The sequence below is a fragment of the Pelophylax lessonae genome, assembly GCF_965119305.1.
Source record: "Pelophylax lessonae genome assembly, chromosome: 7".
NCBI classification, from domain to species: domain Eukaryota; kingdom Metazoa; phylum Chordata; class Amphibia; order Anura; family Ranidae; genus Pelophylax; species Pelophylax lessonae.
In genome coordinates this window covers 112,858,632-112,886,474 of record NC_138774.1, presented here as the reverse complement: position 1 = coordinate 112,886,474, position 27,843 = coordinate 112,858,632, and positions in this window count along the sequence as shown.

Sequence of the window (27,843 nt, the reverse complement as noted above, 5' to 3'; positions counted from 1 at the left end):
TTACTCCAGGGGTATATCAGTTTCAAACTAGTTAGTTAAAAACTAGTTTTTAGTTGACTAAAATGATTTTATTCAAATAAAATGTACATGAGATTTTACTAATACAACTAAAACTAAAACAATTGCAGACTAAAATGGGACTAAAAATAAAATGGCATTTTAATCAAAAGACTATAACTAAAACTAAATCAAAATTTGATGCCAAAATTAACACTCGTTACAAGTACTAAAGGAAATATCAGCTACACTAAATGGCCCAAAGAACAAGGACAGACCTCTAACTTACTGTGTTCAGGTGTTTCTAGTGAAGAGTACTGTTTAATTATAAAGCATAGAGGGGTTTTATTTATTAAAACTGGAAAGTGCAAAGTCTGGTGCAGCTCTGCATGGTAGCCAATCAGTTTCTAACTTCAGCTTGTTCAATTAGGCTTTTACAATAAAACCTGGAAGCTGATTGTTTTCTGTATAGAGCTTCATCTGATTTTGCACTTTCTGATTTTAGTAAATCAAGCCAAAAAAGTAATTTTAGACAATTTAACCCTGTGACAGCAGTTAACCTCCCTGGCGGTATGATTCTTTTGGATTTTAGGTGCTGAAAGCGGTACCATTATTTTGCATGTAATTCTTGTGAATGAGCAGTCCAAACCAACTGTATACATTTATTATATATATTATATATATATATATATGTATGTATACATATATTATGTATACATATATTATATATTATATATATATATATATATATATATATATATATATATATATAATGTATACAGTTGGTTTGGGCTGCTCATTCACAAGAATTACGTGTATATATATATATATATATACACACATATATACATATATATGTATATATATATATATAATGTATATGTGTATATATATATATATATATATATATATATATATACTGTATATATATATATATATATATATATGTATATATATATATATATATATATATATATATATATATATACATATATACATATATATACATAAAAATTACAGTAAAACTGCAGGAAAGGGCACTGGGGGGCAATGTAATGTGATTTTATTTTATTTTGAATGATATCAGTGTGTTTGGTGCATTTTACATTTGAATTTGCCGCCGGTTCCACCCCCCGGCGGACGTCACGTCGCCGGAGACGGAAGCCGGGGCTCGCAGACGATCGGGAGGAAGCTCCGCCGCCGCACACCGCTCGCATTCTTCGCTGGATCCCGGAGAAAAGGTAAGTAAAACCTCCTCCAGCATCCAGCGATCTTCTTAGCGCTACCCCGAGTGTGACTCGGGGTTACCGCTTTTGGCACTAAAATCTTACCCCGAGTCACACTCGGGAATACCGCTAGGAAGGTTAAGGGAAGGACATTTTTCTATTCCAGCATGGCTGTGCCCCTGTGCACAAGGATAGACATAGTTAGACAAGTTTGGAGGAACTTGAGTGGCCTGCACAGATCCCGGACCTGAACTCTACTGAACATCTTTGGGAAAAAATTAGGACATACATTGTAACCGAAGTCTTCTTGTGCAACATCAGTACTTGACTTCATAAATGCTCTTTGGCTGAATGGGCACAGACAGAATCCAAAATCTTGTGGAAAGCCTTCCTAAAAGAATGACCTCTGTTATAGACATGAAGGTGGGGCCAACTTTATATTAGTGCTCATGATTTTTGAATAGGATGTACAAGTTTATAATGGAGTGATGGTTAGCTGACCACAAATGTTTGGCAATTCATTCTTACCTTTAATTTTACCATTCATTCTATAAAAATATATGCCATTAATTAAACACAAGAGTAAGTTTTGTCCAGGTGATATTTATTATCATGACTTCTGTGACTCCAAAAGCAAAGATTTATTAAAATGCAGCTTAGAAATTGTGATGGCTGCACTCGTGCACATCGCTGGATTGGATCAGGCTCAGGTAAGGAAAAGGGGGGTCTGGGGGGGAGCTGCAGCACAGAAGATTTTTCTCCTTAATGCATCGGAAAGCATTAAAGTGAAAAACCTTACGGTTTCAGAACTACTTTTTTCTTTTTTCCAGCTATCAAAACTCTGTCAGTTTCTGGCCAGCTGGCAGTTCTTAGAATTGGAACCATTCTATAGGCTTAGTTCACAAAGCTTTAACACCATGATGAGGATCTTTATTTTCTTCATGCGACTAATTTTCAAATCTCATTGGACTCTTTAACCTTCCTAGCGGTATTCCCGATCGTGACTCTGGGTTACATTTTAGAGCCAAAAGCGGTAACCCCGAGCCACACTTGGGGTACCGCTAGGAAGATCGCCAGATCCTGGTAGAGGTTTTACTTACCTTGTCACCACAATCCAGCGATGTATGCAGGCGGTATGCGGTGGCGGAGCTTCCTCCCGATTGTCTGTGAGCCCCGGCTTCCGTCTCCTGTGACGTTACGTCCGCAGGGGGGTGGAACCGGCGGCAAATTCAAAAAGTATAACACACAAACACACTGATACACTGTAATCCTATTGGATTACATTCCCTAAATAAAATAAATTGACCTTTGATTGCCCCCCAGTGCTTTCTCCATTGCACTTCCTGCATTTTTCCTATACACTGTATCTGGACATTGCAGAGCGACCATGGCCTCAAACAAGCGCGCCCCAACCTCAAAAGCGGTATATGACCTGCTGCGCGAGAGCGACAGCGATCCTGAATCGCTTGCAGAGTGGAGTGACAGCGATTCATGGGGAAGTTCGTCATCCGACGCTGAAAGTGAGTTCAGTGATGATGCTGTGACTGTGCCGAGCGATGTGCGTACTTGGTGCGTGATCGACTGCGGTACGAAGCACGTAGCGCCCCCAAGGTTCCCGTTTACCGGAGCCCCTGGTCTTAAAGTCGATGTTGAGGAGGATAACCCCTTGGCATATCTGCAACTTTTTTTGACTGATGAGGTTATCAAAAAAATAGTTGTGGTACCAGGAGCAACAAGCCGCAGCGCATCAGCGGTTTTCAAGGAGCAGGATGTGGGAACCCGTGACCAGTGCGGATATCTGGAAATTCCTGGGCCTAATTATTCTGCAGGGAATGGTGGGGAAACCCCTGCAGAAGTGGTATTGGACCACCAACAAATTACTGGCCACTTTTTTTCCCTCATTATGAGGTATTTGCACTTTACCAATAATGACGATTTTGATGAGACTTCTCATCCAGCTCCGAAGCTCAAAAAGATCTGGGACATTTACCAACTAATTTTGAAAAATTTCCAGGAGTCCTATGTCCCAGGAAGATACATTTGCATAGACGACAGTCTAATGGCCTTTAAAGGGAGACTCAGCTGGATACAATATATTGCGCCCAAGCGAGCACGCTTTGGAATAAAATCATTTATGCTGTGTGAATCCAGCTCTGGATATATTTGTAATTCGGTCCTATACACTGGGAGAGGAACCAAGTTCAACGAAAGGTTCAGCAGCTATGAGATGGCAACCGCTTCTGTTCTGACACTGATTGAGCCTCTGCTGGATCAGGGGTACTGTTTCACCACAGACAATTTCTATACGTCCCCAGAACTGTTTGAGTTCCTCCTCATAAGACATATGCGTATGGGACCGTCAGAGCAAACCGGCGTGACATGCCCCCCAGCTTTGCCAACAAAATGCTGAAGCCCGGAGAATTAGTTGCCTGGCAGAAAGGAAAAATGTTGGCACTGAGATGGCGTGACAAAAAAGATGTCTGCCTGATGAGTACCATCCACAACACCGCTCCTGTCATGGTACATACAAAAGGGGGAAAATATGTTCTGAAACCGCAACTGGTCCTGGATTATAACAACACCATGGGAGGTGTGGACAGAGCTGACCAGGCCATGACTTTCTATCCGGCAATGCGGAAACAGCAGAAAAAATATTATAAAAAAATATTCAGGCATCTCCTGGAACAATGTTTGTGGAACGCATTCATTCTCCTAAAAAAGAAGAGTGACTGGCCTGTGGTTGATGCAAGACTTTGGGTCCTTTCACACGGCCGCTCCGTGTGTCCGCAAATCATCCTATTTTTTTGCGGATGATTTGCGGACATAATGTAAGTGAATGGCACTGCGGATGTCAGCGGAATACCATCCGCTGCCATCCGATTTTCCTCCTTTCAGTTCTGTTCCGTTTTTTGAAACGGACCAGAACCCTATTTTTTCATCCGTGTAAAAAACGGAAAGGAAGGAAAATCGGATGTCAGCGGTGTCATCCGCTGACATCCGCAATGCCATATACTTACATTATGTCCGCATATCATCCGCAAACGGATGGAATGATATGCGGACACACGGAGCGGATGACACAAATGTCATCCGCTCCGTGAAAAAAAAAAAAAAAGTCCCGCAGCGGACTTAAGCAGCGGAGCGGCCGTGTGAAAGAAGCCTTAGTGTGGAAAATTGCTGAGCTCATATTTCTCAGGCACCGGACACCAACAGTAAGTAGATCCGGACCCCATGCTTCTGGTGTTGTGAACCCCGAACGACTGACCGGTCGTCATTTTATGGACCACATTCCGCCGACGAGAAGAAGACTGCACCCACAAGGATGTGTGTGGTTTGCTGTTCCAAGCGCGACGACACTGGACGGAAAATCAGAAAGGAAACGCAGTACTACTGTCCAGACTGTGACGTTGGACTTTGCGCTGTACCCTGTTTCAAAATTTTCCACACCCGGGACGTTTATTGAAGCAATATGACCACTAATATTGCATCCTTTTTGGGAAAAAAAAAATATATTGCATCCTTGTTTGACAAAAAAAAATGTCAGTGTTTTTGATTACGTTATTTACTATAATTTATTGAATAAAAAGTGTTATTTTTGGGGAAAAAAAGTGTTATTATTATTATATTATTATTTGTTGTTATTTTATAGTTATTTATTATATTATAAATTAGGATTTTGTGTTTCAAACTTTATCATACCCGGGATGTTATAAAGTAGAACACACAGTAAAAAGAAATCATATATAAATAGTTGGTTTGGGCTGCTCATTCTCAAGAATTACATGCAAAATAATGGTACCGCTTTCAGCACCTAAAATCCGAAAGAATCATACCGCCAGGGAGGTTAAAGTGATTGAAAACGATCACCTTGTAAAACAACCTATTCAGTTTAAAATAGAAATTAAAGGCAAAACACTTTTGTATGGATTAAAAAAAACATTATAAATACCTTTTTCGCTTTTCTTATAAGTGATCACATCCACTCTGTTCTCAGCTGTGTAAGAGCTAGGGGAGGAGAAACAGCAGCACACTGAGCTTCCAAGCAAATGACTGTGCAGGTGGGGTGTGTCAGGGCAGGTCTGATCATTGGAGGAGAGCAAGCTGAGTTCCCAGAATAGCTAGAGAACTGACCATGCTGTGTTCTCCTGCTTAGTGTGATCAGTTTTATTAGGAAAGCAGAGGGACTGGCAGGAACACCAGAGATTTAACACAAACAAAGAAATACAGAGAGAACAGGATACTTTCTTATACAAGTGCATGGTACAGCAGGCACATATCAGGAATATGAAGTGTTGGGGTAACAAACACTTTAAGGTCAAAAAGCTGTACCTTTGTGTGTTAGCTTTGTGAGTTGAACCTAATGTATCAATGGGCAGACTGAGCTTTCTACTGAGCACCTATTTATAGATATCACAAGATTATCATCATATACCTTCAGTTTTGGTACAAAGCAAAAAATGAGTACAGTGCATGTAATCTTTGGGCAACTGTTGACTGGAAACTTCTTTTCAAGAAGAACAATTGGGGAGATATCTGCTAGTCTATGTGTTAGTTGTCATAGTGTCTGGGATCCACTGCAATTCTTCCTGATGCAGACAATATGGTATGATCGAGGCCACTCACAGAAAAATATTTCAATAAGTGGGAAAAACACCCTGTCTAAAGCCAGCCATAGTTGGTTTAAATCTCAGGTCGGCTCAGCAGGGACCCGCCAAGATTCGAACCATGTATGGGCAGGCTGATAGTACTCAAGTTGGTCAATTGATCAGCTTGAATTGAATCAGATTGAAAGATGATACAACCGTCCTCTTGTATTTTTTATGTGATTATTGCCAGCAGCTATAGCCGCTAGCAATAATCTCATTGGGGTTGCTTTCCTAAAGCTGGAGAGTGCAAACTCTGGTGCAGATCTACAGAGAAACCAATCAGCTTCTAGGTTTTATTGTCATAGCTTAATTGAACAAGCTGAAGTTAGAAGCTGATTGGCTATCATGCACAGCTGCACCAGATTTTGAGTGTTTTTATTCTCTCATTTAGGTGTTATGTCTGTTTGGAATGTAAAGTGATAATAAAGTGAAATTTTACCCTTACACTGTAATCTACACACTAATGGCCGGAATACACAATAAGAAAATCGGCCGAAAATTTCCGTTCAGCGAAGGATCGGCCGATATTCTACTCGTTAATGCCCAGCCATCAGTGACCGATATCGATATTGTGAACGAAAAATCCAGTTTGAAAAAAACGAAAAATTCTGTCGTCTCGTTTGTGAACGAACGATATTCTATACGTTGGTGTTAAGGTCGTTCATTTAAAATCTGTAGAACATCATCACGCATGCACTGTTTCAATGGTCGGCGGTCAAACGGTCGGGCGATATTTGACCTGTGTATGTTGGCAACGTTTTCGACCAACGAACACTTTTTCATAAGTCGGTGGTCGAATGATCGGGCGATATTCGGCCCGTGTATTCCAGCCATTAGGCTCCTTTAGAATTGTTTTGTAAGGGCAATCTACAAACCAATATTTATAAATATTTTTATTCTTCTTTTTCTTCTATTTTTGTTCTTTGTATACCTTATTTTTCTTTTATATTGTTTTTTTTTTGTCAGGGTGGCCATTTTTACTAAGGGTAGAAGAATCTATATCTCTTTACTTCATGGAACTCTACGTCTCCCTCCTGGAACAAGAGACAGAACTTCACAGGATGCAGCTTTAAAGTGATACTAAAGTCTCGTTTTTTTCTCCCCCCCCCCCCCCCCTCAAAAATAATAAACATTTCATTTCCTCCTCTGTGTAGTGGTTTTGCACAGAGCAGCTCAGATCCTCCTCTTCTCAGGTCCCTCTTTGGCTCTCCCGGCCCCTCCCTCCTGTCATATGCCCCCACAGCAAGCAGCTTGCTATGGGGGCACCCGAGCTGAGCTGCAGCTCTGTGTGTCCATTCAGACACAGAGCCGCAGTTCGGCCCCACCCTCTCTCCCTCTCCTCATTGGTTAACTGACTTTGATTGGCATTAGGGGGGCTGAGGGGGGCTGCTGCACACGGAAGGTTTTTTTTATCTTAATGCATAGAATGCATTAAGATAAAAAAACCTTCTGCCTTTAGAACCACTTTCAATCCAGGGTTACATCATCAGGGTTGAGCGGACACCTAGATGTCCGTGTTCGACGGGTTCGGCCGAACTTTAAAAAAAAGTCCGGGTCCGTGTCCCGGACTTTTACCGAACTTTTCCCGGACACCGAACCCCATTGAAGTCAATGGGGACCCGAACTTTAAGGCACTAAAATGGCTCTAAAACACCAAAGGAAAGGGCTAGAGTGCTGCAAATGGCAGCAAAACGTAATTAAGAGCATGGCAAGTGCTCTGCAAACAAATGTGGATAGGGAAATAACTTAAAACAACAAAAAAAAACAGAAAAATAAAACAATGTTCTTCTTCATCTCTGAAGGACGAGGCCCATATGGAGTAGGAGGGAGGTTGAGGTGGTGGTGGATGTGGCGGTGACATAGGCGTGCGCACAGGGTGTGCTGGGTGTGCCTGGGCACACCCTAATCACCTAGGGCACATAGCATTGCCAGTGAGGAGATGGGAAAGATCTCCCTGGGACCTGCTCTGCTCTATTTCTCCTTGCCTACAGGTACATGGCCCCGATACATTACTCTCCCTGCTGGCAAACACATGCATGTGTATTTCAACTTTGGGGTGCACACCTTAATGCAATAGGCTGCGCACACCTATGGGCGGTGTAGGTGGAAGCGGCGGTGGAGGAGGACCAGGGCCGGATTAACAGCATCATGGGCTTGGTGCTGAGGATTTTGAAGGGCCTTAGGGCCGTGCCTTGCCATGCACCCAGAGGAGGAAGGGTGCAGCCATGCATGCCTAATTCAACATGGGATGCTGTCTCTGAAGCCCATAAACACATCCATGCATCGCCAACTGTCCCTCCTTGTCCGGCCTTCACGCTGTGTGGGGAGGTTCTGAGGGTGCTGCCTGGGGAAGCGAGCATAGAAGCCAGACTTCTGTGTTTACAAGTGACAGAAGAGCGGTAACAGTGAATATGGCCAACCCGGGGCCTATATAAAAGGTAGGGGCCTGGAGCTGCAGCTCCAATAGCCCCTACATTAATCTGGCCCTGAGGAGGAGGACGAGGTAGCCAACACTGCTTCTTTTCACAAATTTTAAATGAGGGTACACCCCAAAAGAGTGAGAAAGAGCAAAAATGGAACAATGGGTGGGTAAGGTCGGTATCCATTGCTATTCTGCATAAGGTACGGAAAAGTCCCGTGGGATCCATGCCTGGTTCATTTTAATGAACGTGAGCTTGTCCACATTGTCTCTGGACAGGCGGCTGCGCTTGTCTGTTATAACGCCCCCAGCCGTGCTAAATACCCGTTCAGATAATACACTGGCTGCAGGGCACGCCAGCACCTCCAAGGCGTAAAGGGCAAGCTCAGGCCATGTGCCCAATTTGGAGACCCAGAAGTTGAAGGGGGCAGACCCGTCATTCACTACATGTAGGCGTGTGCACACATACTGCTCCACCATGTTGGTAAAATGCTGCCTCCTGCTAAGACGTTCCATCTGAGCTGCTGGTGCTGCTGTTTGTTGTGGCGTGCTGACAAAGCTTTTCCACATTTCGGCCATGCTAACCCTGCCTTCTGAGGTGCTGGCGGTGCCCTGGTTGCGTTGGCGACCTCCTCCTCCTCCTCCTCTGCCTTGTGCTTCCACTGTGGCCCCGCTGTCAGATGGGAATGCCAGCAGCATGGCGTCTACCAGCGTGCGCTTGTACTCGCGCATCTTGCGATCGCGCTCCAGTGAGTGAATTAAGGACGGTACGTTGTCCTTGTAACGGGGATCCAGCAGCGTGGCCACCCAGTAATCAGCACAAGTTAGAATGTGGGCAACTCGGCGGTCGTTGTGGAGACACTGCAGCATGTAATCGCTCATGTGTGCCAGGCTGCCCAGAGGCAACGAAAGGCTGTCCTCTGTGGGAGGTGTATGGTCCGTGTCCTCTGTATCCCCCCAGCCACGCACCAGTGATGGCCATGAGCTGGCCTGGGTGCCACCCTGCTGTGAACATGGTTCCATCTCCTCCTCCAGCTCCTCCTCCTCCTCCTCATCCTCCTCATCCTCCAGAACTGTGCCCCTGCTGGACAATTGCGTCCCTGGCGTTTGCGTGTGCAGGAACCCACCCTCGGAGCCCCTTGCGAATGACTGCCCTGAAAGCCTTGGAAATGTTACCTCTTCATCCTCCTCCTCCTCCTCATCCTGTGCCACATCCTCTTCCATCATCGCCCGAATTGTTTTTTCAAGGAGGCATAGAAGTGGGATAGTTAAGCTGAGAACGGCGTCATTGCCACTGGCCATGTTGGTGGAGTACTCAAAACAGCGCAACAAGGCACACAGGTCTCGCATGGAGGCCCAGTTATTGGTGGTGAAGTGGTGCTGTTCCGCAGAGCGACTCACGCGTGCGTGCTGCAGCTGAAACTCCACTATGGCCTGCTGCTGCTCGCACAGTCTTTCCAGCATGTGCAAGGTGGAGTTCCACCTTGTGGGCACGTCACATATGAGGCGGTGAGCGGGAAGGCCGAAGTTACGCTGCAGCGCTGCCAGGCGAGCAGCAGCAGGGTGAGAACGCCGAAAGTGCGCACAAACGGCCCGCACTTTCTGCAGCAGCTCTGACATATCGGGGTAGTTTTTAAGGAACCTCTGCACCACCAAATTCAGCACATGCGCCAGGCAAGGGATGTGCGTCAAACCGGCTAGGCCCAGAGCTGCTATGAGATTTCGCCCGTTATCGCACACCACCAGGCCGGGCTTGAGGCTCGCTGGCAGCAACCACTCATTTGTCTGCTGTTCCATGCTCCTCCACAACTCCTGCGCGGTGTGTGGTTTGTCCCCCAAACAGGCAAGTTGTAAAACTGCCTGCTGTCGTTTACCCCTGGCCGTGCTGAAGTTGGTGGTGAAGGTGTTACGCTGTCCGGATGAGGAGGCGGTAGAGGATGAGGAAGCGGAGTAGGAGGAGTTAGGAACAGGAGGCAAACTGAAGCGCCCTGCAATCCTCGGTGGTGGAAGGACATGCGCCAAATTGCTATCCGCCTCAGGCCCATCCGCCACTGCATTTACCCAGTGTGCCGTTAGGGAGATATAACGCCCCTGACCGTGCTTACTGGTCCACGTATCCGTAGTTAGGTGGACCTTGGCACAGATGGCGTTGCGCAGTGCACACCTGATTTTTTCCCCCACTTGGTTGTGCAGGGAAGGGATGGCTTGCCTGGAAAAGTAGTGGCGGCTGGGCACGACGTACTGTGGGACAGCCACCGACATAAGGTTTTTAAAACTGTGCGTCTCCACCAGACGGAATGACAGCATTTCAAAGGCCAATAATTTTGAAATGCTGGCATTCAGGGCCAGGGATCGCGGGTGGGTAGGGGGGTACTTCCTCTTCCTCTCAAGTGTTTGGGAGATGGAAAGCTGAACGCTTCCACGGGACATTGTGGAGATGGTTGTTGGTGACCCAGGTGGTGGTGTTGCTGACAGATCGTCTGTTTGCGGGGTGGCAGGTGCCGGTATCACTACAGATGTGGCTGGAGCGGCCGAGACTGCAGCAGAAGAGGAAGCAGGATGAGCCAGAGACGTTTCTTGGTTTTGAAGGTGTGTACTCCACTGCAGCTCGTGCTTTGCACTTAGATGCCTGATCATGCAGGTTGTGCTCAGGTTGAGAAGGTTCATGCCTCGCTTCAAGCTCTGATTGCACAGGGTGCAAACCACTCGTGTCCTGTCATCAGCACATTTTCTAAAGAACTTCCACGCTAGAGAACTCCTTTGAGCTGACTTTGGTGCGCTCATTCCCTTGCTGCGTTGGGCAGTAGCGGGCGTAGTGTCTAGGGCACGGCCGCTCCGCTTCTGCACCCTGCTCCCTCTTCTGCTGTGCTGGTGGCTCTGTGCGACCACCGCCTCTTCCTCCAAACTACTCAGTTCACCTGCATGACGTTCATTCCATGTGGGGTCGAGGACCTCATCGTCCTCCACATCATCTTCCACCCAGTCTTCACCCCTGCCCTCCTTGTCGGTCTCCACAATGCTGAACGCCGCAGCAGTTGGCACCTGCGTTTCGTCATCATCGGAGACGTGCTGCGATGATCCTTGCATGTACTCATCTTGAGAAATAAGTGGTTGGGCATCGCTGCACTCAATCTCTTCCACTTCTGGGGCAGGGCTAGGTGGATGGCCCTGGGAAACCCTGCTGACAGAGTCCTCAAAAAGAATAAGAGACTGCTGTATGGCTTGGGGCTCAGACTGCTGGCCTGATTTGCAAGGGGGTGAGGTGAAAGACGGTTGGACATTGGCTGCAGGTGCCAACTCTGACCTTTCTGCAGTAGACTGGGTGGGAGACAATGTGAAGGAACTGGAGGCACTGTCAGCAGCAAACCAATCTACTATCGCCTCAACTTGTTCTGGCCTCATCACTTCTAGGGGCGTTTGATGCCCTACCAAATACTGATGCAGGTTCTGTCGCCTACTCACACTTGAGGAAGGTGTTTCACTTGTGCGTGTAGCTGGCACAGATCGACCATGTCCTCTCCTTGCAACAGGAGCTCTACCAGCAGCACCACGACCCAGGCCACGGCCCTTATTTGACGGTCTCCTCATATTTCTGTAATTTAAGATCTTGCCCTAGAAAGGTTTTTATTGAATAGCGGAATAGAAAATATGATCCAAAAAAAGTGTATGTATATCACACGTACACAACCACACTAGGCCCCAATTACTATTGTTTGTACCCCTAAAAGGCTAGATGAGGAGTAGGGGGAGTATGGAACAGGCAGCACCCTCAAACCTTCAGAAGTATGAGATGAACCCCAACAACTTGGAAAGGTGGATCTCTCTCACACGTACCGACACAGACTATCCCGCAATTCAATTGATCCTCAAAGGTTTTTATTGAATAGCGGAATAGGAAATATGATCAAAAAAAGTGTATGTATCTCGCACGTACACAACCACACTAGGCCCCAATTACTATTGTTTGTACCCCTAAAAGGCTAGATGAGGAGTAGGGGGGGTATGGAACAGGCAGCACCCTCAAACCTTCAGAAGTATGAGATGAACCCCAACAACTTGGAAAGGTGGATCTCTCTCACACGTACCGACACAGACTATCCCGCAATTCAATTGATCCTCAAAGGTTTTTATTGAATAGCGGAATAGGAAATATGATCAAAAAAAGTGTATGTATCTCGCACGTACACAACCACACTAGGCCCCAATTACTATTGTTTGTACCCCTAAAAGGCTAGATGAGGAGTAGGGGGGGTATGGAACAGGCAGCACCCTCAAACCTTCAGAAGTATGAGATGAACCCCAACAACTTGGAAAGGTGGATCTCTCTCACACGTACCGACACAGACTATCCCGCAATTCAATTGATCCTCAAAGGTTTTTATTGAATAGCGGAATAGGAAATATGATCAAAAAAAGTGTATGTATCTCGCACGTACACAACCACACTAGGCCCCAATTACTATTGTTTGTACCCCTAAAAGGCTAGATGAGGAGTAGGGGGGGTATGGAACAGGCAGCACCCTCAAACCTTCAGAAGTATGAGATGAACCCCAACAACTTGGAAAGGTGGATCTCTCTCACACGTACCGACACAGACTATCCCGCAATTCAATTGATCCTCAAAGGTTTTTATTGAATAGCGGAATAGGAAATATGATCAAAAAAAGTGTATGTATCTCGCACGTACACAACCACACTAGGCCCCAATTACTATTGTTTGTACCCCTAAAAGGCTAGATGAGGAGTAGGGGGGGTATGGAACAGGCAGCACCCTCAAACCTTCAGAAGTATGAGATGAACCCCAACAACTTGGAAAGGTGGATCTCTCTCACACGTACCGACACAGACTATCCCGCAATTCAATTGATCCTCAAAGGTTTTTATTGAATAGCGGAATAGGAAATATGATCAAAAAAAGTGTATGTATCTCGCACGTACACAACCACACTAGGCCCCAATTACTATTGTTTGTACCCCTAAAAGGCTAGATGAGGAGTAGGGGGGGTATGGAACAGGCAGCACCCTCAAACCTTCAGAAGTATGAGATGAACCCCAACAACTTGGAAAGGTGGATCTCTCTCACACGTACCGACACAGACTATCCCGCAATTCAATTGATCCTCAAAGGTTTTTATTGAATAGCGGAATAGGAAATATGATCAAAAAAAGTGTATGTATCTCGCACGTACACAACCACACTAGGCCCCAATTACTATTGTTTGTACCCCTAAAAGGCTAGATGAGGAGTAGGGGGGGTATGGAACAGGCAGCACCCTCAAACCTTCAGAAGTATGAGATGAACCCCAACAACTTGGAAAGGTGGATCTCTCTCACACGTACCGACACAGACTATCCCGCAATTCAATTGATCCTCAAAGGTTTTTATTGAATAGCGGAATAGGAAATATGATCAAAAAAAGTGTATGTATCTCGCACGTACACAACCACACTAGGCCCCAATTACTATTGTTTGTACCCCTAAAAGGCTAGATGAGGAGTAGGGGGGGGTATGGAACAGGCAGCACCCTCAAACCTTCAGAAGTATGAGATGAACCCCAACAACTTGGAAAGGTGGATCTCTCTCACACGTACCGACACAGACTATCCCGCAATTCAATTGATCCTCAAAGGTTTTTATTGAATAGCGGAATAGGAAATATGATCAAAAAAAGTGTATGTATCTCGCACGTACACAACCACACTAGGCCCCAATTACTATTGTTTGTACCCCTAAAAGGCTAGATGAGGAGTAGGGGGGGTATGGAACAGGCAGCACCCTCAAACCTTCAGAAGTATGAGATGAACCCCAACAACTTGGAAAGGTGGATCTCTCTCACACGTACCGACACAGACTATCCCGCAATTCAATTGATCCTCAAAGGTTTTTATTGAATAGCGGAATAGGAAATATGATCAAAAAAAGTGTATGTATCTCGCACGTACACAACCACACTAGGCCCCAATTACTATTGTTTGTACCCCTAAAAGGCTAGATGAGGAGTAGGGGGGGTATGGAACAGGCAGCACCCTCAAACCTTCAGAAGTATGAGATGAACCCCAACAACTTGGAAAGGTGGATCTCTCTCACACGTACCGACACAGACTATCCCGCAATTCAATTGATCCTCAAAGGTTTTTATTGAATAGCGGAATAGGAAATATGATCAAAAAAAGTGTATGTATCTCGCACGTACACAACCACACTAGGCCCCAATTACTATTGTTTGTACCCCTAAAAGGCTAGATGAGGAGTAGGGGGGGTATGGAACAGGCAGCACCCTCAAACCTTCAGAAGTATGAGATGAACCCCAACAACTTGGAAAGGTGGATCTCTCTCACACGTACCGACACAGACTATCCCGCAATTCAATTGATCCTCAAAGGTTTTTATTGAATAGCGGAATAGGAAATATGATCAAAAAAAGTGTATGTATCTCGCACGTACACAACCACACTAGGCCCCAATTACTATTGTTTGTACCCCTAAAAGGCTAGATGAGGAGTAGGGGGGGTATGGAACAGGCAGCACCCTCAAACCTTCAGAAGTATGAGATGAACCCCAACAACTTGGAAAGGTGGATCTCTCTCACACGTACCGACACAGACTATCCCGCAATTCAATTGATCCTCAAAGGTTTTTATTGAATAGCGGAATAGGAAATATGATCAAAAAAAGTGTATGTATCTCGCACGTACACAACCACACTAGGCCCCAATTACTATTGTTTGTACCCCTAAAAGGCTAGATGAGGAGTAGGGGGGGTATGGAACAGGCAGCACCCTCAAACCTTCAGAAGTATGAGATGAACCCCAACAACTTGGAAAGGTGGATCTCTCTCACACGTACCGACACAGACTATCCCGCAATTCAATTGATCCTCAAAGGTTTTTATTGAATAGCGGAATAGGAAATATGATCAAAAAAAGTGTATGTATCTCGCACGTACACAACCACACTAGGCCCCAATTACTATTGTTTGTACCCCTAAAAGGCTAGATGAGGAGTAGGGGGGGTATGGAACAGGCAGCACCCTCAAACCTTCAGAAGTATGAGATGAACCCCAACAACTTGGAAAGGTGGATCTCTCTCACACGTACCAACACAGACTATCCCCCAATTTAACTGATCCCCAAAGGTTTTTGATTAAATAGCGGAATAGAAAATATGATCCCAAAAAAGTGTATGTATATCACACGTACACAACCACACTAGGCCCCAATTACTATTGTTTGTACCCCTAAAAGGCTAGGAGTAGGGGGAGTATGGAACAGGCAGCACCCTCAAACCTTCAGAAGTATGAGATGAACCTCAACAACTTGGAAAGGTGGATCTCTCTCACACGTACCAACACAGACTATCCCCCAATTTAACTGATCCCCAAAGGTTTTTGATTAAATAGCGGAATAGAAAATATGATCCCAAAAAAGTGTATGTATATCACACGTACACAACCACACTAGGCCCCAATTACTATTGTTTGTACCCCTAAAAGGCTAGGAGTAGGGGGAGTATGGAACAGGCAGCACCCTCAAACCTTCAGAAGTATGAGATGAACCCCAACAACTTGGAAAGGTGGATCTCTCTCACACGTACCAACACAGACTATCCCCCAATTTAACTGATCCCCAAAGGTTTTTGATTAAATAGCGGAATAGAAAATATGATCCCAAAAAAGTGTATGTATATCACACGTACACAACCACACTAGGCCCCAATTACTATTGTTTGTACCCCTAAAAGGCTAGGAGTAGGGGGAGTATGGAACAGGCAGCACCCTCAAACCTTCAGAAGTATGAGATGAACCCCAACAACTTGGAAAGGTGGATCTCTCTCACACGTACCAACACAGACTATCCCCCAATTTAACTGATCCCCAAAGGTTTTTGATTAAATAGCGGAATAGAAAATATGATCCCAAAAAATGTATGTATATCACACGTACACAACCACACTAGGCCCCAATTACTATTGTTTGTACCCCTAAAAGGCTAGGAGTAGGGGGAGTATGGAACAGGCAGCACCCTCAAACCTTCAGAAGTATGAGATGAACCCCAACAACTTGGAAAGGTGGATCTCTCTCACACGTACCAACACAGACTATCCCCCAATTTAACTGATCCCCAAAGGTTTTTGATTAAATAGCGGAATAGAAAATATGATCCCAAAAAAGTGTATGTATATCACACGTACACAACCACACTAGGCCCCAATTACTATTGTTTGTACCCCTAAAAGGCTAGGAGTAGGGGGAGTATGGAACAGGCAGCACCCTCAAACCTTCAGAAGTATGAGATGAACCCCAACAACTTGGAAAGGTGGATCTCTCTCACACGTACCAACACAGACTATCCCCCAATTTAACTGATCCCCAAAGGTTTTTGATTAAATAGCGGAATAGAAAATATGATCCCAAAAAAGTGTATGTATATCACACGTACACAACCACACTAGGCCCCAATTACTATTGTTTGTACCCCTAAAAGGCTAGGAGTAGGGGGAGTATGGAACAGGCAGCACCCTCAAACCTTCAGAAGTATGAGATGAACCTCAACAACTTGGAAAGGTGGATCTCTCTCACACGTACCAACACAGACTATCCCCCAATTTAACTGATCCCCAAAGGTTTTTGATTAAATAGCGGAATAGAAAATATGATCCCAAAAAAGTGTATGTATATCACACGTACACAACCACACTAGGCCCCAATTACTATTGTTTGTACCCCTAAAAGGCTAGGAGTAGGGGGAGTATGGAACAGGCAGCACCCTCAAACCTTCAGAAGTATGAGATGAACCCCAACAACTTGGAAAGGTGGATCTCTCTCACACGTACCAACACAGACTATCCCCCAATTTAACTGATCCCCAAAGGTTTTTGATTAAATAGCGGAATAGAAAATATGATCCCAAAAAAGTGTATGTATATCACACGTACACAACCACACTAGGCCCCAATTACTATTGTTTGTACCCCTAAAAGGCTAGGAGTAGGGGGAGTATGGAACAGGCAGCACCCTCAAACCTTCAGAAGTATGAGATGAACCCCAACAACTTGGAAAGGTGGATCTCTCTCACACGTACCAACACAGACTATCCCCCAATTTAACTGATCCCCAAAGGTTTTTGATTAAATAGCGGAATAGAAAATATGATCCCAAAAAAGTGTATGTATATCACACGTACACAACCACACTAGGCCCCAATTACTATTGTTTGTACCCCTAAAAGGCTAGGAGTAGGGGGAGTATGGAACAGGCAGCACCCTCAAACCTTCAGAAGTATGAGATGAACCTCAACAACTTGGAAAGGTGGATCTCTCTCACACGTACCAACACAGACTATCCCCCAATTTAACTGATCCCCAAAGGTTTTTGATTAAATAGCGGAATAGAAAATATGATCCCAAAAAAGTGTATGTATATCACACGTACACAACCACACTAGGCCCCAATTACTATTGTTTGTACCCCTAAAAGGCTAGGAGTAGGGGGAGTATGGAACAGGCAGCACCCTCAAACCTTCAGAAGTATGAGATGAACCCCAACAACTTGGAAAGGTGGATCTCTCTCACACGTACCAACACAGACTATCCCCCAATTTAACTGATCCCCAAAGGTTTTTGATTAAATAGCGGAATAGAAAATATGATCCCAAAAAAGTGTATGTATATCACACGTACACAACCACACTAGGCCCCAATTACTATTGTTTGTACCCCTAAAAGGCTAGGAGTAGGGGGAGTATGGAACAGGCAGCACCCTCAAACCTTCAGAAGTATGAGATGAACCTCAACAACTTGGAAAGGTGGATCTCTCTCACACGTACCAACACAGACTATCCCCCAATTTAACTGATCCCCAAAGGTTTTTGATTAAATAGCGGAATAGAAAATATGATCCCAAAAAAGTGTATGTATATCACACGTACACAACCACACTAGGCCCCAATTACTATTGTTTGTACCCCTAAAAGGCTAGGAGTAGGGGGAGTATGGAACAGGCAGCACCCTCAAACCTTCAGAAGTATGAGATGAACCCCAACAACTTGGAAAGGTGGATCTCTCTCACACGTACCAACACAGACTATCCCCCAATTTAACTGATCCCCAAAGGTTTTTGATTAAATAGCGGAATAGAAAATATGATCCCAAAAAAGTGTATGTATATCACACGTACACAACCACACTAGGCCCCAATTACTATTGTTTGTACCCCTAAAAGGCTAGGAGTAGGGGGAGTATGGAACAGGCAGCACCCTCAAACCTTCAGAAGTATGAGATGAACCCCAACAACTTGGAAAGGTGGATCTCTCTCACACGTACCAACACAGACTATCCCCCAATTTAACTGATCCCCAAAGGTTTTTGATTAAATAGCCGAATAGAAAATATGATCCCAAAAAAGTGTATGTATATCACACGTACACAACCACACTAGGCCCCAATTACTATTGTTTGTACCCCTAAAAGGCTAGATGAGGAGTAGGGGGAGTATGGAACAGGCAGCACCCTCAAACCTTCAGTATGAGATTGTGTTCACTGTACCCCACAAAGATTGAGTTCACTGCACCCCACAATGATTGTGTTCACTGCACCCCACAAAGATTGTGTTCACTGCACCTCACAAAGATTGTGTTCACTGTACCCCCCAAAGATTGTGTTCACTGCACCCCACAAAGATTCTGTTCACTGTACCCCACAAAGATTGTGTTCACTGCACCCCAAAAAGATTGTGTTCACTGCACCCCAAAAAGGATGTTGTTCACTGCACCCCAAAAAGGATGTTGTTCACTCCACCCCAAAAAGATTGTGTTCACTGCACCCCACAAAGATTGTGTTCACTGCACCCCAAAAAGATTGTGTTCACTGCACCCCAAAAATGATTTTGTTCACTGCACCCCAAAAAGGATTTTGTTCACTGCACCCCAAAAAGGATGTTGTTCACTCCACCCCAAAAAGATTGTGTTCACTGCACCCCAAAAAGATTGTGTTCACTGCACCCCACAAAGGATTTTGTTCACTGCACCCCAAAAAGATTGTGTTCACTGCACCCCAAAAAGGATGTTGTTCACTGCACCCCAAAAAGGATTTTGTTCACTGCACCCCAAAAAGATTGTGTTCACTGCACCCCACAAAGGATTTTGTTCACTGCACCCCACAAAGATTGTGTTCACTGCACACCAAAAAGGATTGTGTTCACTGCACCCCAAAAAGATTTTGTTCACTGCACCCCAAAAAGATTGTGTTCACTGCAGCCCAAAAAGATTGTGTTCACTGCAGCCCAAAAAGATTGTGTTCACTGCAGCCCAAAAAGATTGTGTTCACTGCAGCCCAAAAAGATTGTGTTCACTGCAGCCCAAAAAGATTGTGTTCACTGCAGCTCACACACAGAAAAATGGATGTGGATCACTGACACCTGCCTATCTCCAATCCCACACCACACAGCAATATCGATTGTAGTTTGTAGAACACAGTTTCCCTAAAATTCAGCAGACTCTGTCCCTAACAGGATTGAGAAGAGATCGTAGATCAGGATTGAGTGCAGACCCCACCCCCCACACAGCAATATCGATTGTAGTTTGTAGAAGACACTGACCCTATATAATTCAGCAGACTCTATCCCTAAAATGCCTACAACTCGCCCTGCCTAAACACTCCGACCTGTCCCTCAATTCTATCCGGACACAAATGGTTTTTTCCTGCCTATCTTTCCCTAATCAGCAGCCAGCACGTTGATGTGTGCTCTGTCCCTGAATCTAAGCAGCATAATGACGCCGCTGCGGCTGCCTCGAACTTATAAAGACTTGGTCACATGCTTCAGACGGCCAATCACAGCTACTGAGACATTTGCAGGCATGGCTGGGATGGCTTAAGGCACACCAGTTAAACGATTGTTGATTGGCTGTTGAAAGCCCGCCATGAAAAGAGCGCCAAAGCATGCAAAACCCGGAAATAAAACGACCGAACACGGATTTTTACCCGAACATACAGTAAAGTGTCCGTGTCCGTGTTCGGGTACAAAAAATCCAATTATTCGGTACGAACACGAATAATACAGTCCGTGTTCGCTCAACACTAATCATCAGTGATTGTATGTAAAAACAAAAATGTTTGAATAATGAATGTAAGATTATTTTATATCAGTTAACCACTTTAGCCCCGGAGGATTTGGCTGCTCAAAGGCCAGGCCCTATTTTGCGATTTGGCACTGCATGATTTTAACGGACAAATCGTGCAACACTGTACCCAAATTACATTGATGTCCTTTTATTCCCACAAACAGGGCTTTCTTTTGGTGGTATTTGATCACCTGTGCGATTTTAATTTTCTGCGCTATAAACAAAAAAAAGAGCAACAATTTTGAAAAAATAACAATATTTTTCACATTTTTTTATATGAAATTCTCAAAAAAAAATGTAAAAATCAAACTTTTTAACATTTTAGGCCACTTTGTTTTCTGCTACATATTTTTGGTAAAAAAAATCGCAATAAGCGTATTTTGATTGGTTTGCGCAAAAGCTATTGCGTTTACTAACTATGGGAAAGATTTATGTAATTTCTTTTTTTTGCGGGACTGCGACATTGCGGTGGACAGATCGGACCCCTGACTGACATTTTTTACACTTTTGGGGGTACCAGTGACATTACGACAGTAATCAGTGCTATAAATATGCACTGTTACTGTAAAAATGACACTGGCGGGGAAGGGGTTAACTTTATTGGTGATCAAGGGGTTAAGTGTGTCCCTAGGGTCGTGATTCTAACTGTCAGGGGGCGTGGCTAGTGAAGTAGCCACAAAAACATGCAATCTTATATAGCAGGATTGCATAGCCTCTGTGCTTACTTCAGTGAGAATGACAGACGGCTGTGTTTACATCAGCCGTCTGTCTTTCTCCCTCTCCTGCGGAAGATCACGAGTAGCTGGTGGACATCGGACCTGCCGGTCACATCCCCTGGCTCCCCCAGGGAACGAGCAGGGGTGGGAGCGCGCCGGCGGCGGCGCGCGCTCGCCCCCTACAGGCTTGTGGGCAAGCGACAGAGGTCTACGTCGCTTTGCCTGTAAGCAGCAGAATGCCACAGTAAATCTATGTGAGTCGGTCGTAAAGTGGTTAACTGCTGTGATCTTTTAGTGCAAGGAGGGAAAAGTCCACTTTAATCAAACAAGATATGGACAGAATCAGGCGCCTATCTAACACAAATCCAACTGTCTTTCACCTAGCAAAAATGTGTATTAGTTGTGTGTGTATTTGTACTGCTGCACATTTTACTACTGACTACAAGACATGTGTGGTTTGTTTCATTCCAAATAAATATTCAGACAAATGTTTCATTATTTGGAGATTTGGATATATCCGAATCCCCAAATTACCGTGCAAACTAATTTCATTGACTTTTCTGAATAACGAAACTAAATTTTCCCAAATTTTTGAAATTCTAATTGAAATTCAACTCGAATTTCATTCTTAATTTCATAGATAGTAGCTCACAGGATCAATATATTTAATTTATGCACCTAATAAGTGTCAGCTGCATGTCTTACATTGACTTTGTGCTGTTTTGTGGGATTTGTGGATTACAATGAGATTTTATAGAAAGCCTTTCTCATGCAACATCATTTAATAATCCCATCCCACCCTCAACTTTTAGAAAAATAGCCTATAAATGTCAACTCATTGTCATTCGATAGTCCTACCGCTGTTTAAACAATAGGTAACACATTACCTTTAGTGATTTTAGGTAGAACTCCCCATTAGTGTTAATTGGTTCCTGCCATTATTTACCTAAATGGTTTGTGATCCTGCATATATACAAGAAACAATTATTCACTATGTTGCAAAACTGCTTTTATTAACCACTTCTGGACTGGAAGGATTTGCCCCCTTAACCTCCCTGGCGGTATGATTATGTCAGGAATTACATACCAAAAGCGGTACAATTATTTTCATGGAAATTTGCGTTATGTATTATAGGCCTACAATTCATAGTAATTACTGACTTAAACCTGACCAAAACAAGACTCTAGTAGACATCCCAGATGTGATAAATTTGAAACACAAACACGTGAATTATAATCAAATCAATAATATTATTTTATTATTTAATATATAATATATATAATAAAATTATATTATTGATTAGATTATAATTCATGCATTATATATTATATATAGATATATGTGTGTGTGTATATATATATATATATATATATATACACACACATATATATATATATATATATAGATATATATATATATATATATCTATATATATATATATAATATATAACGCATGAATTATAATTGAATCAATAATATAATTTTATATATATATATGTGTGTGTGTGCATATATATATATATATATATATATATATATATATATACACACACATATATATATATATATATATATATATAGATATATATATATATACCGGTATATATATATATATATGCGCATATATATATATATATATATATATATATATATATATATATATATATATATATATATATATATATAATATAAAATGTGTTTTGTGTTTTGTGCAACGTTTTTTTTTTTTTTTGAATTTCCCTCTCTAGTTCCGCTCCCATGCAGCATTGCTGCTGCAGGGAACGGAACTAGGAAGTGATCACACCGACGGAGGGACGGAGGAGCGGCGGGACTCTCGGCTGGCGATCACAGCAATGAGAGATCATCGCTGGATCGCCAGGAGAAGGTAAGAGAACACCGCTGCGCTCTCTGCAATCCACCCCGAGCGTGACTCGGGGTTACCGCTCCTGATATGAAAAATCAACCCTGAGTCACGCTCGGGATCACCGCCAAGGTGGTTAATGACCAGGCCACTTTTTTGCGATTCGGCACTGCGTTATATTAATGGACAATTGCTTGGTTGTGCGACCCTGTAACTAAATAAAATTGATGTCCTTGTATTTGATCACCTCTGCGATTTTTATTTTTTGCGCTATAAACAAAAAAAGAGCAACAATTCTGGGAAAAAAAACAATATTTTTCACATTCTTGCTATATAACATTCCCAAAAAAAATTAAAAATCTAAATTTTTTAACATTTTAGGCCAATTTGTTTTCTGCTACATATTTTTAGTAAAAAAAAAATCGCAATAAGCGTATTTTGATTGGTTTGCACAAAAGTTATTGCATCTACTAACTACGAGAAAGATTTATGTTATTTTTTTTTTTTTACTAGTAGTGGCGGCGATCAGTGATTTTTAGCTGGACTGTGACATTGCGGCGAACAGATAGGACCCCTAACTGACATTTTTGACACTTTTGGGGGTACCAGTGACATTACTACAGTAATCAGTGCTAAAAATATGCACTGTTACTGTAATAATGACACCGGCAGGGAAGGGTTTAACACAGTGGGTGATCAAAGGGTTAAATGTAAGCCTAGGGGAGTGTTTCTAACTGTATGGGGGTTGGGCTTTTGAAATGATCACAGAGACCTGTGCTCCTATATAGGAGGATCACAGGGGCTCTGTGATCATTCCAGAGGGAAGAACGGTGGGCTGTATTTACAACAGCTGCCCGTCCTTCTCTCTCAGCGGGGAACGATCGTGGGTGCACGGCGGCAATCGGAGCCCTGTGCATTGGAGTCCCCGCTGCCAAGTGGGGACAGGAGCACGCCACCAGTGCGCGCTCACCCCCTAGCTTCAGGCACGTGACCGACGTAGAGCTACGTCGGTTCGCGCAGGAGGGCCAACCTGCCGCAGTAAATCTGCGGCGGGCGGTGCTTAAGTGGTTAAGCCCCGTTCAGAACTTGCGTAGCTGGAACAAGCGTTCCTGCTAGTGATTTTTTAACACTATAACACAATTCACGCATGTTTCTGCATGTTTCACATAGGGCAGCCCATTCACTTTAACCACTTGCCCTCCGAAAGATTTTCTCCCTTCATGACTACATGACCAGGCCACTTTTTGCTATACGGCACTGCGTTACTTTAAATGACAATTGTGCGATCATGCAATGCTGTACCCAAACAAACTTTATGTCCTTTTTTTAACACAAATAGAGCTTTATTTTGGTGGTATTTAATCGCCACTGTGGTTTTTATTTTTTGAGATATAAACAAAAAAACGGACAATTTTGAAAAAACAAAAATGTTCTGCTTTTAAACATATCCAATAAAAAAAAATGGAAAAAATGTAATTTCTTCACCAATTTAGGCCAATATGTATTCTGCTAAATTTTTTTGGTGAAAAAAAAATTCCCAATAAGCGTATATTGATTGGTTTGCGCAAAAGTTATAGCGTCTAAAAACTATGGGATATCTGTTTTTTTTTACTAGTAATGGCGGCGATCAGTGACCTATAATGGGATTGCAATATTGCGGCGGACAGTCGGGACACTAATTGACACTTTTGACACTTTTAGGGGACCAGTGATACTAATACAGTGAACATTGCTAAAAATATGAACTGTTGCTATACTAAGAACACTGGGTGGGAAGGGGTTAACATCAGGGGCATTAAAATGGTTAACTGTGTGCCTAACCAGTGTTTTCTAACAGTGTGTGGGAGGTGCTTTTACTTGGGGAAGGCATTGATCCATGTTCCTGCTTTGCAGGAACACAGGATCAATGCCTTCCCCACTGACAGAACTGCAATCTGCCTTGTTTATATAGGCAGATCGCAGTTCTGGCTCTCTGTCCAATGATCGGCGGGTGTCGGTGGACAACAAGTCCACCGTACACGCAGATCAGCTCCCGCTGTGTCTAATCACAGTAGGAACGGGTCGCCAGCGGCAGACATGCGTGCCCAAAACCCTGAAGTGTTGGATCACACAGTAAGTACATGATCCAGCGCGTAGCAGCTGCCCTGTCGCAATATATAAATACAAAAAATGTGCTGCGCCAGACGTGCACCAATAAACATAAATGAGGAGGAAGACATTGGAGCCATACGCTCGTCGTAACGCGTATAGGGGGGCGGAGCTTGCGTGACCGACGCCGAACATCTCTCGAGTGACACACGCTATTACTATTGCCATAACAGCAGGCACGGTGAAGTGCCCTGTACATGTGAGTAAACTTCTATTTTCCTCAATAAAGCCTGATTGTTGAAACGGAGAGCACTATATTTTCCCTTTTATATTTTGCATCACATGTCCCGTGTCTTGAGACCTCCGGAGGTGAGAGGCTGGAGTGTCTTTCCAGGAGTCTGATATCCTCAGTACATGCTTTTGCTGGCCCGTCTGGGTCCTGTTTGGAGGTGAGAGGCCAATCTAGCAGGTGGAGGGATTTCACAGATTGGTGTGCACTTTTCACCAGATTGCATTTCTGATTTGGACACTTGGACACTAATGCACATTTATTGGATTTTGAGCAAAATCACAGCTTGTATGGACTTCAGTTATTGATTATATTAACATCATTTATGTTTATTGGTGCACGTCTGGCGCAGCACATTTTTTGTATTTATTTTGATTTATTGTGGGATGTGAACACGATTGGTGTTTGCTGCCGGCTATATTTGCTTTATGCACAGTGATATTCAAGCACTTTTTCAGTACATTATTCATGCACAGTGTTTTTACCTATTTTGAGTGTTATATCACATATTTGGTTTTGCGCTGATAGGTTTTTTTTTTGTTATATCTGTCGCAATATATGTAGGGTGGGTGGTCGGCAAGTGGTAATAAGCTGTCCTATGCGTGTTTGTCACCCAAAAGAAACTTCTTCTCCTGTTTGACAAGCTTTGGGCAATTTTAAAGGCACATTTTTCTATGCAAGTCTGTTGTGCGACTAAAGCCCCGTACACATCCCCCGTCGTACACGATCGTACACGTCGTACACGATCGGCCGTCTTTTGTCCCCGGGCTGTCGTGTCCGCTAAAAAGTGCAAAAGACTGCACACAAATTTTGTCCTCCGAAGTGATGTCATGTGATGGTTAACTTTCCGTGTGTTTTTTCTTTTCTGAGCATGCCCAGTCTTGCAAATCTGCTGTCTGTCGGCCGAATTCTGTACTGACTGGCAAACAATCAGCCGTTCTGGTGTCGGCATACAAAAATTTTAATGCTTGCACGACAGATTCTGTTTGGCCGAAAGTGCGCTGTCGGCTGTCAGAAGCATCATACTAACAAGCCGAAAATCGGCCGATCGTTCGGCGGCCGAACAGTTTCGGCCGACAATCGGTACGTGTGTACGGGCCTTAACGCAGCAAATTGCACTGCAATTGGGGTGCCATTAGGAAAAATGGCACCCAAATGACCAAAGGTAAAGTTTTGTCCACCAACTTTCTTACTAAGATTAAAAACTTCAATAAATGTACAAAGAGCTCTCTTTGCAGAGAGTTTTTTTTTTCCAGGAGCTGTGATTTCAAAAACATATCGATTCGTAGAATGAATGTTGCCCAACTTGAACTTTGTGAGTTTAAACGCTACCACTGAAAACACATTACAGTATATCCAAACCCAGGAACAAAAATACAATATATTGCAGCTTGCCAGTCCTTAGATGTGTGATGTGGTGACTGCATGAGTTTTTCAAGCTAAGTACATTTTCTGCAAGTAGAAAAAATTCCCTGTCGTCCCTGCCAGAAATCTTCCTCTGCACTGAACTGAAGTCTCAAACAATGTTATAAAAAAGGCAAGGTGTTTGCTGTCCAAATGAAGAGAGTAGCCTTGGGTGACAACAGTGCTCCATGGATAGAGGATGGTGAGTGATTGTTGTCAGAGAATGTTCCCAGCAGGATTAACAAGTAAAAATAAAGGCTAAAAAAAATGAATGCAGCCGTCCCTGCTAAGAACTAATATGCTGCAATATATTACATTTTTGTTATTAGATTTGGATATACTTTAAGCTTTTCTGGGGTATGGGCTGCTATAAATGGTTCTATATACTATGTGTGTAAACTGTGTGTAAACTGTTGTGCTACATGAAAAAAATGCAAATAGTTACATACATTTAACTATACTAATACTACATTACTAAGCATACAATATTTAGCTTTTAATTCAAGGTATGCACAATGGCCATAAAGTATTTTATGTCAGATTATGGTGAGGAGGGCCAAAAGGAACTAAAAAGCCCTTCATGGGCAGCAGTGTAGACAGGGCTGTTGATAGAAATCACGGGGCCCCATACAGCCTGCCTGGCAGGGCCCCCCTCGAATATATCAAAACAACATTTTCACTAAAAATATACTAAAATCGTTAGGACACAAGTATAACAAATAAGCTGTGTGAATTAGCCTTTTTTTAATTGTTTTTTTACATTTTTGAAAAAATATTTTAGAATTAAAAAAAATATTTAAAATTATTTTATCTTTTTTTAAATTTTTTTTTTATGGGACAGGGAAGCCAGCAACTTCCGCCTGTGTCTGTGTCTATCCCTGCAGCAGCTTAAAGCCGGCGGGAGAGAAATCGGTTTTCAGCTGCTGCAGGGAGCCGCATAGGGCATCCTGTAATTGTCCCTCTGTCTGACCGCACCAATTCCCTCTGCTGTTCGTGCCCCCCTTTGTGCCCGGGCCCCCTACAGGAGGACTGGTGGTCCCCCCCTATCATCGGCCCTGACTGTAGATAATGACTTCTTA